The sequence below is a fragment of the Magallana gigas genome, chromosome 6 (genome assembly GCF_963853765.1).
Source record: "Magallana gigas chromosome 6, xbMagGiga1.1, whole genome shotgun sequence".
NCBI classification, from domain to species: domain Eukaryota; kingdom Metazoa; phylum Mollusca; class Bivalvia; order Ostreida; family Ostreidae; genus Magallana; species Magallana gigas.
Genome location: NC_088858.1, coordinates 2286315 through 2302361, shown reverse-complemented (window position 1 = coordinate 2302361; position 16047 = coordinate 2286315). Strand labels below are relative to the sequence as shown.

The window sequence follows — 16047 nt, the reverse complement described above, 5'->3', positions numbered from 1 at the left end:
GTGTGTGTGTGTGTGTGTAAATATTATTCTGTTAATATTTTGATTTTTTAGGCACACACTGAAAAAATATGTTATTGAATAAGCATACAGTGTCAATTTTTCGATACATAAATATATTGCTCTCTTAGTATGAGGGATGTGTGATGATTGGTGTGTGTTTGTGCAATATTCATAACTGTCACATATTTGACTGTCTTTGTTAATATTGTGTCTAGTTTGTGTAAGAGCGAGCGCAGCTGGCTGGCGCACAGCGGCGGAGCGAAGGGAGCTCTACCGGCAAGGCGTATGTGAATAGAAAATTCGGACTAGTTGCACATTCATTCAACGGATTTTTTGGCGTCAGTAAATCGGACCAGTAATGCATTGTTTTAATCGTCCCTGTAGTTCCCTGTAATCATGGCAATTTTTATCCGATAGATTTTTTCGGCGTCAGTAAATTTTGACCCACAATTCATAGTACCAATGGTTTCCAACCTAACGTTCCAACCTCACGTTCTCCCACGAATCAAAGTAAAACCTTTGAAAAGGTTATAAGATGTGTAATTTTAAGACCATCATGCGTTTTAAGTAAATAAAACAGTATACTTCGCATACTTTTATTTCTCAGGGGAGTTTTAAAGAGTAAGACGACACTTAACCAACGTCAGCTTTGACGTCACAATAAGCACTGAAAAGGGGAAATTGCTCTAACTGAAGATATATTGTAAATCTTCTGAAATCACCAAAATCCTCTCAAAATCTTGCAAAGGCTAAGCTAAAGAACAGCTGACGAATAAGGACATTTCTTCAGATACAGGTAACAGTTGTAAATTGCACTCTTTTGGATGAATGCTCACATTTATTTTATTCACTAATATGTTTTACGGTGCGACCGTTGGGGCGAGCACAGCATGTGATCAAACAAGGAATTATAACAAATCAATAAAAATAAAATTAACAACGTAAATTTGAATGCAAAAAAAAAAATAAAACATATCCTGGTGTCTCAGATACAATTTTGTTGAATAAAAAAGATTTTAATATATAAATATTCATTGCACTGTATCAACTCTTTTAAAGTGATTGTAACGTCAGTTCATCCCCCTATGGTGGCATATCTCTGCCCCTTGTATGCAAGTTATTTTTCTATCATATATGTCGACATGCAAGATAGGTATGTTGACATGCAAGATAGTTATGTCAACATGCAACATAACTATGTTATCATGCAAGAAAATTACAATCAAAAGAAAACTATAGAAAATCTCAAATAGCGCCAACTTGTGACATCCAAGATGCTGGATGTTACTTATCTAAGTCGACATGCAACTTATTTATGTCGACATGCAACTTATTTATGTTGACATGCAACTTATTTATGCTGACTTGCAACTTATTTATGCTGACATGCAACTTATTTATGTTGACTTTCAACTTATCTATATAGACATGCAACTTATTTATGTCGACATGAAACTTATTTATGCTGGCATGCAACTTAGTTTTGCTGACATGCAACTTATTTATGTTGACATGCAACTGATATATGCTGACATGCAACTTATTTATGCTGACATGCAACTTATTTATGCTGACATGCAACTTATTTATGTTGACTTGCAACTTATTTATATTGAAATTCAACTTATTTATGTCGACATGCAACTTATTTATGCTAACATGCAACTTAGTTATGTAGACATGCAATTGATAAGTTGCATGTTAACATATTTATCTCGCATGTGAACATAACTAAGCTGCATGTCAACATATTTATCTCGCATGCAAACGTAACTAATTTGCATGTCGACATAATAAGTAGTATGCAAATATCACTAAGTTGCATGTCAACATAAATAATTTGCATGTCAACATATTTATCATAAATGTTAACATAAAGAAGTTGTATTTTGATATGAATAAGTAGCATCTACCATCTTGGATGTCACATGTGGGCGATAATTGAGATTTTTTTGAACTTTTAATAATTCTCATTTGATTGCAATTTTCTTTCATGTCAACGTAGTTATGTTTCATGTTGACATAACTATCTTGCATGTCAACATATTTATTTTCCAGTTGACATATTTGATAGAAAAATAAATTGCCCACAAGGGGCAGATATATGCCACCATATCCCCCCTTTTTTTGCAGTAGACATTGTTTCTTAAACCTACATATAAAACTTGACTCATCATAGAGCCCCCCCCCCCCCATGTTAAAAAAATAACATTTTATTTATTTAAGCTCTTCCTCAACTACTTACTAGTTATTTATTTTTTTTAAAATATAATAGTTATTGTATTTTATAAAAAAAAATCCTACATGTATATATGTGAAGAAGAAAATTGCACCTCAATGTGCTCAATTTCTCAAATTAAAAACAAATCAACAATTTAATTTGTCTTCTCCATTATAATTAAATGACTGTTGTTTACCTCGCGTAAACTCGTGACTTTTATAACTTTACTCTCACTTGATTGATGAATACACTGGAATGTTGTCACGTGACATGTTAAAGAGCTATAAAAATCAATGTTACCGTATTGACAGGCACATCACTCTAATTTACTATGGCCCACCCATTATTTTCATTTTTATTCAAAAATAACAAATGGCTACAAACCAGGATAATTGTCCGCTGTACTATTTTGTTAAGAATAGCAATAATTCTTTTAACTCCGCAACAAAAATGTGTCAGAACTATGGAAACTGTTTTAACGATGTCGTTTTTATTTACTCACATTTCACATTTCATATTATTCATTGTATAAAGAGGGGGTCCCAGCGAGTAGTTAAATACAGCATATCATTCTTTAATTTTTTTTTGTGTACAAGTATTTAACATACTCTAATTCATATAGAATTTCTAATGATCAACCAAAATTTCAGCGTCAATCGTAGAATTATAAGCAAGATGAGCTCAAAATTTTGCTAGGTTTGAGTCATACATGTATTTTGTTCACATGAGTTTATTACATTCAGCTTAAGATTTTTAACTTGGTATTTTCTATTCGGCATTTAAAATGGAAAAAATGAATGGCCTCAGATATGTGTACAAACATAGAATTGTGAGCAAATCTCTGTATCTTGCTTATAATTCGAAACTTAACACTCAAATATGGTAAGTAAATAGAAAATGTAAACAATTAAACACAAGAAACATGCACTATAAAAATAAAGAACACGATTTATTTTTCAAAATGAATCATATACATGTATATATCTACATATTTCCGTCAGTGATATTAAACTCTATTTAAACTGAATAAACTCGAGAAAATGCCGAACATCTCAACAAAAAATATTGCATTATTCTACCATTACGCAAAAGATGATACTGAATTACCGATAGCCTGAATGAATTGCATTTTAGTTCTTTCTTAATACATCAGATGTTGCTTAATTTGCGCAGGTAAACAGTAAACTGTTTGATTTACCGAAGACTCTGTTTGATTTGATACGTAAAAATCAGGAAATACAAGCGACAGTTCCCAGGTTAACGCAAATCATAAATGAAAACGAAACGAAAATCACAACAAGCTAACACCACCGTCATATGTGAAAACTGTCAACGCATTGAAATATTTAGCCTCAATTTACTTCACAAAATCGGCACCAATGTATTTTGCATGTTTCAAAGATTCCCTTCGTACACGAACTGTTGCACAACAAACATATTCGTCATTGTCAGATCGACCCGTTTATCATATAGTGTCATGGCTGCTTTAAACAAAGAACCTCGTTTTAGAATTATAGAATACGAGTCTTGGTAAAATGGGTAAGCAAACCCGGGCAGGGGCAAAATAAAAGCCGGGGCAGATCGGCAATCGTCAATTCCAATTACGCATTATTTTGCAGCAATATTTACAGCGAATACAAATATACTTGTCAGTAAATATCTTGAAATTTTAATGAGATTGGCAGATTCATAACTGTCAATCTTTTGTTTTGCCCTGGCCCGGTCATGCCTAACCATTTTACCAAGACTCATGGATGCTATAAACACGCCTTTTCTTTCTTATTATTTTCGTAATAACTCAGATTTGAAACAGAATTAGCCCATAATTTTTGCAATTTGTATTTTCCTTCCCATAAGGATTATTCATGCTAAATTACGTTGAATTTGCCTCAGTAGTTCTTGAGAAGAAATTATTTTAAAATGCACCCCCCCCCCTTTTTTTTTTTTTTACAGTTTTGAGGTTTTCTCCGTTTTCAATGAAAATTTTTCTTTCATTTCTGCAATTTATATTCATCTTTCCATAAGAATGCTTTGAGCCAAATTTGGTTGAATTTGGTTAAGTGGTTTTAAAGAAGAAGTTCAAAATGTCAAAAGTTTATAGACGGACAGACGAACTGAGAGACGGACAGACGGACGACGGACAAAATGTGATCAGAATAGCTCACTTGAGCTTTCAGCACAGGTGAGCTAAAAAGGTATGATTCCAAGCTTAAACTCGCATCGTAAACTCTACACTTCTCTATAAAAATAAGATGGCACTTTGTGTCTTCATCCGTTCTTACATTTGTTAGGAATAAAATTAGTTTGTTCTTCAGTGGCTCATTTCATCAAAATTGCTGACAAACCCGTCAAAATTTGTATAATATCTTTTCCCTTCTATAGCAATGTGGCGATACAAATGACTGAACAGGAAGTTTTTTTAACAATCCCAAAACTGTATCTGAAATTATCACACATATATAGCGATGAATTTTGGTATTTGTGTTATCTAAAATAGCAATGTCATGAATATATGTAATCAATGAAGGAGTGTTGTTGAACTAAATTGAGCTTAGATAGCAAACTTAACTCACCTGTAATACGGTTTTACCAAGACCACAGGACTACTGTTTGGTTTTCCTGTGTCAGTCCGGTTATATGGATCAACTTTTACTTGTAGAAATGCTGGAACAGCTCGGCCCATATTCGTCAAAGTCCCATCCATTACATTTTCAAACCTTGAAAAGCATTATAAATAGGCAAAAAAGGTAAAGATGTTCGAATTTGACAAAAGGAATAAAGAATATGTATACTATAGTATTTGGAAGTAAGTGATATATATTTGTGAATGATATATTGTCATTACTACATTTCTCCGTGCTTTTTTCTAGCTATTCTGATTACCTATTTATCTAAGCGTTAAGCGTTTAACAAGTTTTTTGGTTAACCGTGTAGCTGAAAAGATCTCTATTGATTGATGTTAAAAAATAAATAATGTTCAGCTCTTAATTGTGGCTCCAAACTATCCTGGACAATTATAATTTGAACAAACTTTAATTCACTCCATTTCAGGATGCTTCCGCACAGGTTTCAACGTTTCAAACAAAATCCCTTTAAAGGGGCATGGTCGCGATTTTGGTCAAATTTTATTTTTTGATTTCTATTGTTTACAATGCATCAGTAAGGCATTTCTAATAATCAAATTAATTTTGAGATTGATTCGTAGAGTTATAAGCAAGATAAAGTGCTTACAATTCTTTCTAATGTAAACAAGGCTCGTGCCCTGTTTTTGTTAACATAGGTTCAATATACCAGTAAAAAAATCTTTTCCATCTTACTTGTATATCTTTTTATTTATTTTAGGCATGGATAAACAGTTCCTAACGTTTAACATATTCATTTTAAGTTTAAAAACTAAAATTTTTATTTCAACATTCAAAATGTAAACAAACGCTTTGTTTACATACCGAAGAATTTCAAGCTCTGTAACTCGCTTTAAACTCAATAAATGACACTAAAATTTCGGTTGCCTATTAAAAATACCTTTCTGAAGCATTGTAAATATTAAAATCGGAAAAATAATTTTTAACCAAAATCGTGACCATGCCCCTCTAAAGCCGATTTCTGTTTAAATGATTGAATACCCCGAGTTTATCTTTGCATTAAAGTCAAGTTGGATTTTAAAAATCATTCATTCTAGGGCAAAAAAGTTAAAAATCATTTGAACAATTTTGCAGACGAAAATAACAAAACTGATGAAGAAAGAAACAAATTTGATTTTGGACTTTAGCAAAACGTCAATATTTAATTAAGTTTTTTTTGGAGGCTGAGTTCTGGATGATAGAGAGATTACTTTTACTAACATACAAGGGCCTTATGGTAGATTTGATCACGTACCAACCCGTATTTATATAATTATGATTCCTTACTTCTTGTATTTACAATTGTTGCAATTTATGACGATGTGATTGCTACACATTTTGTAATTATTACGAATTCGTTATACGGATATGACGGATTACGGATAAAATAAAATAAACATTTGTCTCAAGGACCTCGCTATAACTGATGAGTTTTGTAATATTTTAGTAGCTATTAGTATATGAATCAGTAAGACATTTACAGTCTGTATTATGCTTTCATAGTCAATCTATTGTATGTAGAGAGTAAATGGCGTTTCGACAATTTCGTAACATTTATTTCAATTTGAAATCAAAATAATTGACACTATTAGAATGATCCATCAAGCAGAACAGTTTTTCCAAACTGAAGCACTGTGTGTATGACAATTAACAAAGTTTTGATGTAATTTTTTGTTAGTTTGGTTACTTACATTATATCAAATCTGCGAGGTTCGCTGGTGTTTATAGACACAAGTAAATTTATCTCAGAACTTTCTAATTCCCAGCCTTCGTGTTTATTGACCATTATAACAACATCCCTTATCCTCTTGTTGACTTTATATGTAAGATTTTGATATCCTATTCTTTGAGGACCTCGTAATTCCCATTCAAACGACCATTTTCCAAAAGCCTCAGGGTCATTTGTAGCATTTATGTATTGCTTCCGTCGAGCTGTCACTTCTGATCCTTCGTCATTTTCTGTGCAGTTTTCACATGGGCCTCGCTGAAGTTTCCATCCATTGAGAAAAAAAAGTTTTACCTTTCCGAAAAAAAACCCAGGAAAATAAATAATCAAATTCATACACTCAATGAAAACAAACTAATTTTTATCAAAATTAATCTAAGAGTTTACATAAAGGTAAACAAGGATCTTACTTCATTTTAAATTTACATAGCAGAAGACAATATATTTGTCCGGAATACAATAATCAGTGGTCTGAAAGCAATCAGCTTTTTTTTAATGAACCATCAACCTAAAGATCATAGAGCCCTTCGGACTTTATTGGATTTGATCACACCATCACGCCACGAACAGAATTGTCACCTAATTATACTCAAAAAATGATTCCTTAATCCTTAAATATATATGAATTTTCATTGCAATTCTAAGTATATATTAACATGAGTATTGATTGTGAGAAAGAAAACGTAGTGACCAAGATTACAACTGAACTAATTTACATTGTAACTAACTAAATAAATAAACGTTATATTAAGATATGTTAACAAGAGCATATTTTCCCTAATGGCAAGATACTTTATTTAATATTAATAAAATTATTGGCAAATGTTTTACCGCATTTCTTTTAAGCAATAAATAACGAGTCTTACAGAGTCAGAGTTCTATAGTTGATTTACCTCGATATGTCCAGGTACGTTGCTCGGACTGCTGCTATAGCTCATGCAACCGCCATAGATTCCATAAACTTCGTTTAATGTCAGACAAAGAAGGAGTGAGAACAAAAGAGGTTTCATTCCTTTGACAGATCTGGTTTTATGTAGGGCGTTGAATTTTTAGATTTCTAGCAAAATATTCAAATATTTTGAAATAACTTTACGTTGTTCCATTTAATAGTGAAATTTTATCAGCCTGTATGTATTTCTTGATACATCAATGGTACGCATTTACAAAATTATGTCCTTTTTTTTTATTAATCTATATATTTTTTAAACAAGACTGTTTTTTTTTTTAAGTTTTCCGCTGTTATTTTTTGTCAGAGTTTGAAAAAAATTGATTACAGTGGATTCAATTTGCAATTGTTGACACACATTGAAATACTTCTATGAAAACACATAAGTAAAATTTGGTATTTCAAGCTCAACACAGGATAATTTCAAGTTCTACACATTATCGTTTGCAATGTATAGGCAACAAATCTTACTTTGGATTGTAAATACTAAATGTTTGAAACAGAACGTTTGAAAAATATATAAATATGATACCAAAAAAGCTAAACAAAAATCCTGAATTTATTAAAGTCTTTTGAAAATTGAACAAGGGTTTTTCTTTGAACATTTCTTTGAAAAATTTTGGTTTTTAATAAAATATGTAGTAAATCGAAAAATGATATACTTTTGTCACCTGAGTGAAGGTACAATTTCAGTCATATGTTGCCTTGTTTTAAGGTATTTATCAAAAACGTAAAACAATTGACATTTCTACATTTATTTACACAAGAATACCCATAATTTAAAACATCTATGAATAGTTACCTGATTAAAATTTCACAAGGGTAATTGTGATGTCATAAACAGTGCATTTTCCTGTAATTTTCTTAAAACTGAGTGGATCACTCAATTCTTTGGTGTTTTTTAAGGTCAAGATCTAGTAAATAATTCCAGACTGTCTTTTTGGTGCTAGAACCATTATGTCATAATTGATTTGATGAATCTTTCCCCTTATTTTACGGCTTTAAAGAAATTATGTAGAAAATAAAACAATATATTTATATTCCATATTTAATCACGAGACATGTAATCCCGGTACCTATATTCTATTTGACATCATTTTAAAAAGGAGGTCAAGAGCTTGTGTAATACCGTTTTGGCGAGACTGAAGGCATTCTAGATATATTTCAGTCAAAAATACACAAAACTCCGAGATTTGTTACTTTTATCCTTCATATTTCATAGAAAATGGTTTTTTACAACATTTTTTTTGTGTCTCCCAAAATCTCAAGCCCCGGTTCACCCTATGAAACAAAGCTATTGTTATGAAGCATCATCAAAATAATTTATATCTTGAATTTCATAAACCTGTAGGCACCTTTGATTTACTAGATCTTTACCTTAAAATAGAAAACTATGTCTGCAATAGTCGCCCACGATGAAACTCACATTTTAACTTTTTCATGTGATAATTTTGTACCGTCTCATTTATAAATCATTATTTGAAATTTTATTTAATATGTTTTTCTTTTTATTTACATTTTAACATAAGTAAATTCCTCAACAAGTAGTTTCTGGCATCAAAAGAACTATGTACACTGAACCTTTCAAGTATAAGAAATTTTTATGTTGTTTGTGACATTGAAGCTATAATTTCCCTTGCAAGAAATCTGCATGTTCTCAAAATAATACACTCATTATTAAATGTTGTAAAGAATTTACCAAAATTTGGGGTTTATACATAGAAAATATAACCTTAAGCTTTGTACATAAACATGTAAATTATTTATTTTAATCATGTTATATCAAACACTTAACCATGTTGTAATTATTAATACTATGCTTTTTAACTCATCGCTTGGATCTCAAAATATCAAAAATGCCCTTTTTGTACACATGCAAAAGATCTATCAAGGCATTCAGAATTATTAATTTTAAACCAACTCATTTTAAAAACTTACTTTGTTGATCATGAAATGTAGATTTTACCTTACCAATACAATGACTAATAAATAACATATGGTTGATGAAATATTCATTTACACAATAATTACAAAGATTCCTACGGGTTATATTTTACAGTTGACAACTTTTTAATAATTGTTTTATGAACTTGCACAGAAAAAATATCAACAAGATTTATAAATTGATATGATGTATGCAAATCTTACCTTTTGGACAAGAAAATTAAGAAACTGATTTGCTGCTCACTGTTCTTAAAGCTGATTTGATTAAAATTCTAAGTCATGTGAATTTTATAAAAAAAAAGATTTATGACACAGACATTAGAAAAAAATATTTTTGTAGTCAGAACGAAAGATCAAACTCTTGCAAGATCGAAGGAGATAAATGGCAGCTCGTGTTTACTCAACGTTTTTCAAAATGTCCAGTACAAACAATTAAAATTGAACGACACAAAAATGTTTACGTAGAGGTTTTTCTCTTCTTCAACAAAATAAGAGAAAAAAATTTTGATAATCATTTTACCTGATGTTTGGCCTTCACCATAATGGTATCAGGACGCTTAGAGTTTGCTAATCTAAAGCAATTATGCATACTTAATATGTATTGTTCTGAAATTAAACTGATGACTATGCAATACAGTGTATATGCATGACAGTTTTCTTTTCTTTGAAGCAGACAAATTAATAAAGTGTACCTTTGTTACATACGAGTATACATCTATCCGATAAAGCCGTAATGTTAGTGGCCCAAAAAACTAAGATTAAAGTCTTATCATATGATTTTTGGCAAGTAGTGTAAATACATGACATGTTTTAAAATCCCATCTCTAAAGGTGAAAATTGTTTTTTTAATAAGATTTTTTTGTTTTTACTGAGATGTTACAGAGGCTGGGTAATCAACAAATTAACAATAAGATCTTCCTTAAATTGCTGAACATGATTTGTTTAGCTATTAACTATAAAAAAGTCCAAATATTTCAAAGTTTGAATATTATGCAATATATTTATGCAGTACTCTTTTTCTTAAGGGGATTAATTATACCTTTAAACGAAAAGCCACGACCCTCCAGCCCTTCAATGTTCAGTTGTTTCTAGATAAAGTATCTGCTTTTGATTGAATTGTTTGATTGAAAGAAAATATTTTTATAAAGCCATATAAAACAAAGCTATACTTGAATCGTAAAAATGATAACCATGAATAAGAGTTTGGTTTTTTAATCTCACTTAAGTGAATACCGGTGGAAGTAAAAGAGATTTTTTAATTAGGGAAATCCGAGGAACACAAAGAAAGAATTAATTTATATATTGATTACAACAGATGTAGAAACGATAATGTGGGTGCAATGTGGTTTTTAAAACCGTTTTTGTTTGTTTAGAATAAGAGTCTATTCGTAGATTTCTGTCTCTACGACTTGTCGAACTGCAGCCTCACACGCTGTCGACACAGTCCCTAGCTTCTAAAACAGATTTAACACTGACTGAGCTAGGACGCTTTTACATTCATCCTCGGCTGGGAACAATAAAGGTATAAAACCCTTTCCCCTACAGTCAGCGATTACGTCCGTAAATTACGATCTCTTTTTCTGATGTGCCTCGTCGCTTTTTTCTTCCTGGTATTGTCGGCCCCATGGCAATTATCGCTGTTCCTTGCTTCTGTTTAGGTCTATTTTCTTTTCCCAGCCACCCTCTTGTGTTAATTTATTATTCCTTTTTAAGTTCTCCCTTCTCGATGTCGCCTGTCTTCTGTTCCTCGATTTTTTCTCCAACACATCTACAAACCTTCTGAAATTTTGTCGCGTATTAACATGTGCAGTCTATATTTCAGTGCAACAGAACATACGGATAAGATATGAGTTATGGTGTCTTTTCCCAAACAGTTAAATTTAGGAATTTTGACTTATCTCCATTGTTGTAGATTCGCTGGTGATAGTAAGGCATCGTATACTGATCGTTAAAGAAATGCAATTCTGTATTGGTCCTTTTTCCATAGCTCAGATAATAAATTGTTGCAGAGGCTCCCATCGTATCCAGGACTACGGTTTGCCAAGTTCTGCAACTCGTTATTTTCTAATTTCCTTCTGATCTTAAACCTATTGTCTTGGCGTTCTCATCGCTACACAATCCCTTTTCTACGTCATTGCAGCCTGCTGCTGAAAGTTTGACATTCTAATCCCTTCTCTGTCTGTATATTTTTTTCGAGTATGTTCCTTTATACAGGATTTCGACTGCTTGGACTACTGCTGTTATGGCGGATTTTGCAATCTGACCTTGTCTGAACTTCTTTGCATCTGACTTTCTTATATGACATCACCAGGCTGCATTCAATCACAACTGACAGGAGTAACTGAAGTCGGGCCGTTTTGCGATTAAAATAAGGCTTGGTGGAACTCCTAACCAGCTTTTAAGTAGCCATGTAATGCCCTTTTCAACTCTTTACGGCATTGATTGCAGTCGCATAATTTAGCACCATCTTCATCAGCTTCAGTAGTTAGGATTCTATGCTCATTAATCAAAACTTGTATTATACTTGTAGTCAGCGCGTGTTTACTTTCTTCGGTCATGATGTTAATACTTATTTAATCCTATGATTGGTTGCTGTCAGTCGGCGATTCTACGAACCATTTTCTTAGGCATTTTATTGGGTTTTCCACAAGTGATGAAACCTTTTCTCCTGGGATGTTTAATGCTCTATTTTTTCGGTACAAACATCTTGACATATTTGGTATTCATCGTCATGCGTGCCCTTGTTACAGTTTCTAAATGACTAAATGACCATTCTACTTGTACGTTTGTAGTCGATGTCACTTCAATGTCATTCATTAAAAATCCTGAATTCGTCATCATTTTCTGCGTCATTGATAAACTGTATTTAAATATACATGTACTTTTTTTTATTTGTGGTTTTATCTCAGTCAAAGACAGTAGAATAAGTAAATATATAGATATATATCGCTGAAACATCGTGATACATTGTGATTAGCAACACATAGCTCGCTTTACTATTCTAAGTGTAGGGGTAAACACTGAAGTTTCTTTTTGAAATCGGCTCTCAATTTCTTGTGAAATCACTATAAGTATGAAAAAATGTTAATTTTTTTCAAATAAAATAATTATTTTGTAAATGTTGTGCCAGATAGTTGCTACGCCATTTCAATTGTTTGTTAAATAATTTATCTGGACAAAACAAACATAAGGCTCGAATTCTTTTTTTAAATTTTAAATTCTATTTAACATGTAGTTTGAAGAAAATCAAGTTTATGCCTGGCATCAGAGAAAAGCAGTGATTTTAGGATGATAATTTTTCGAAGGAAATGAAGTCACAGCCTTTGAGGACAAAATTTATTCGTATATTTTGCATTTGCTTCTTTACTTAACATATGCGGTTACTTTAAATACAGTCTTATGACTAAATTGAAATATAAAGCAATTTCACGAAGAATTAAAGTAACGTGCCCTGAAGCGTGTTTGCAAAATTTTTTTAACGTCGCAATCTAGATATTTGTAGCAGACCTCTGGTGTACGAGCACCGTGTTGGCCCAGTTCATTTTGTCGATATCATGGTAGGTGGGTCGTTTGTAGTGTTAACTATGTGCTATGATTAACTTTTCAATATCTCAACCACCGACCTTAACATGAAGTAGTTCAACGATTGAACTTGCCCTAAACTTGCAGACATGATTTATTGTCTTAATGGTCCACGCAACGACGATACAAACTTACGGATAAAAACCAAAGGTATCTCAGGAAAATCCTAAACTAAGATGTCTTTAATCATTATTCCTAAGGAATCAGGAATCATTTTGAGTATTATATGAGGTGATTTGTCAGGGCGTGATCTATTTCAATAAAGCCAAAATTAAAGTACTTCATTATGGATTTGAACACAACACGACCTAAATAATCACCTCACAATATTCAAAGAATGATTCCTAATTACGTATATTTATAGCATTTTTAGCCATTGTACGATAAAATACAAATACTCGGAGGAATAAAGTAGTTGTTAAATGCAGAAAACCATAAGACAAAATGATTATTCGTGTGTGTAGAAAAAAGCGAAATGGAATAAAAAAAAAACCCTTATTTGTTGCAATAATTTTACAACACATACAATCATATTCTTTTTTTAATTGAATTATATAGATATATGATAAGATTACATTGACTATATTCAGATTCATTAAACTAAAACTCACGAGATGCTTCATACTCCTAAATCGCGTCCTCTCTCTACCGCGTAAATTTTTATTCTTGACAATTATGAAATGCCAAACCATCGAAAGATATGTCACCGATACATCATATATCCGATGTTGGTGAATTGAAGATTGCTTTTACCAATGCAGAAAAAAAAAGTTAAAGCTGCTTGACCGATTTTATATAAAATATTGTGAACGCTTTTAAACGATGGTAAATAACAGTAGTTTTCCCGATCAGTTAAGCCTTATTTCAATGGAAAAAAATGATATACAAGGTTTGTTTTAAAATCAAACGGCATAAAAAGGTACCATGTTATTTGTTATTTTGCCTCGATCTTAATGAAATTTGCCCCTGACGTTGAGGCGGCTATGATTGTACTACGACTTTGACATTGCTAAAAATAAAGGTCATAATGTTTTAGTAAATCAAAAATAAACTTGTGTACATTTTGTTCACTAATATTTCTGAAGTTTGCTTTGTTTGAAATAGACGCATAATAAGCGGGTGGAAAAAACCTAATCATTCGGGAACGACACCAACCGGTTCCCTTTTCTTACATTCCCATGATGCAGTTTGGTTTGGTTCGGGTTTTTGTTTTGTTTTGCCCATAAAGAAATTACTTTATTTACTTTGAATAATTCTAACTTTGAAAGGAGACATATCCTGTTGGTTTAAATGGGCGAAGTATATAACTTTTTAAGATAATTCGTTTGTATGGCAAATTATTTGATTCTGTTTCAGCCATTTAATTCAATTATTTATAAACACCTTGAATCGGATCATCTTGTTTGCCACAAATTATTTTATTTCTTAACTTGACATTATTCGTAAACATATATCGCTTTAAAGTTGATTCTGCACATTGAAATTTTGGTCGATCATTCAAAATACACGAGTTGATTTAATTTATACATAAAACCAAAAAAAAAGCTTTTGTTCAGACGACTCCTGATTGTAGTTATGCATATTTTTTATCAATATAATAAGTATAATTTAGACAAATTTACGGTTATATAAATTCTTAACAATACAACTGCTATTACATCACAGAAAAATATCAAATTTCTAATTTCTCTAAGAGAATTCGAACCTTTTCACAAGGGCACGTCTGTTTCAGCGTAAGGATTCTGCATTGCACAACTTGAATTCTAACTGCAAACATGTGATATACTGTCTTCGTATGTGGCAATACTTTTTAATTGTTTTGTTATTTTGAAAGCTGCACAGGTAATATGCAAAAAGTTATGTTTAAGAATATACTCTTGAATCATTAAAATTCGTGCCGGCCAATGTCCGTAGATTATTGATATTTTGCTTTTTCGTAGAGCTGTTTATCGTAGGTGCGTTGATTTTTAGTTTATAGATAGATAAAGCTTTCTAAAATTGTTTCGTCGATGATGTAATCTGGTTGAGGAGGGCTATCCATGAATGCCTCGTAAAGTGAGTTACAAATGAAGACTCCATTAGAAGAGTCAATGCTGGCGTGTCACAATGCTCAGATCTTGGCCTTTTATATTATTAATTTATGGTTATAATGTATGCCAAACACACCCTTTCACTGTATTGACATCACAAAACACTGGATCTACTTTAAAAAAATTTTAAAAATGTTGGTCCAGAAACCAGGAACGTTGCCAGTGCCTTTAATGGTGACATCAAGGTAGGTAAATCAAGACCGATTAGTTACTTATACCTCTCTTAATCAAACCACCTGCTGCTTCGTTGATTTCTAACTACATTAGCTTTTTTAAAACTTTTAAGAACTTTCAAGACATATATATGTGTATTCTGATGAATAGGTAAATCTTTAACGTCGTCTTTCCTGAATTCATGAGCACTTTAAAGAGATCTAAACTTGATTTGAGCTTAAAATGTTTTTCTTACTTTTATGATTAAATTAGTTTTACCAATCTAAAAGATTAAAGGTTAAAAGTCATTTGACAAAATTAATACAAAGGTAAGAATTCATTGTTAAATATTTACGTCCACAAAGTATGATTACCATTATTTCTGATGGAAATAAATAACAATTCATAGCTCTGCAGAAACTGACAGTCCTAAAATCTAAACGCCCCGTTTATTGATTGGTCGAAACCTTTAGCGATCATTGCAGAAAAATATCACCCGCTAACGCGGGTTTTGTATTTTTCTGCAATGTTGCCACCTTCATATCCCCCCATATTTTGATATCTGTTGATTTGTTTCCATATTTGTTTATATTCATTGCTTTCAGTTGTGTAAGGTGTTATTGATTATTATATAACTCAATTAAATCAATGTTTTTTACTCTATTGCAACTAGCAGTAACTTCATTTCAAGCACATTCTTTTACATTGGATTCCTTTTAAGAAATTCACTGGCATCCTACTAAAAGATAAAAATTTCCAACAAA

The 16047-nt window shown here is 31.8% G+C and overlaps 1 long non-coding RNA gene across 1 annotated transcript; it reads right to left on the bottom strand.

The window, feature by feature from the left end:
• Window positions 1-4800: 4800 nt before the first annotated feature.
• On the bottom strand, window positions 4801-9728 carry LOC136276309 (uncharacterized). The gene is made up of 4 exons (XR_010714796.1): window positions 9663-9728; window positions 7462-7625; window positions 6534-6862; window positions 4801-4938 (listed from the first exon to the last, which is right to left on the bottom strand). It is a non-coding gene; the product is annotated as an uncharacterized lncRNA (long non-coding RNA).
• Window positions 9729-16047: the final 6319 nt, after the last annotated feature.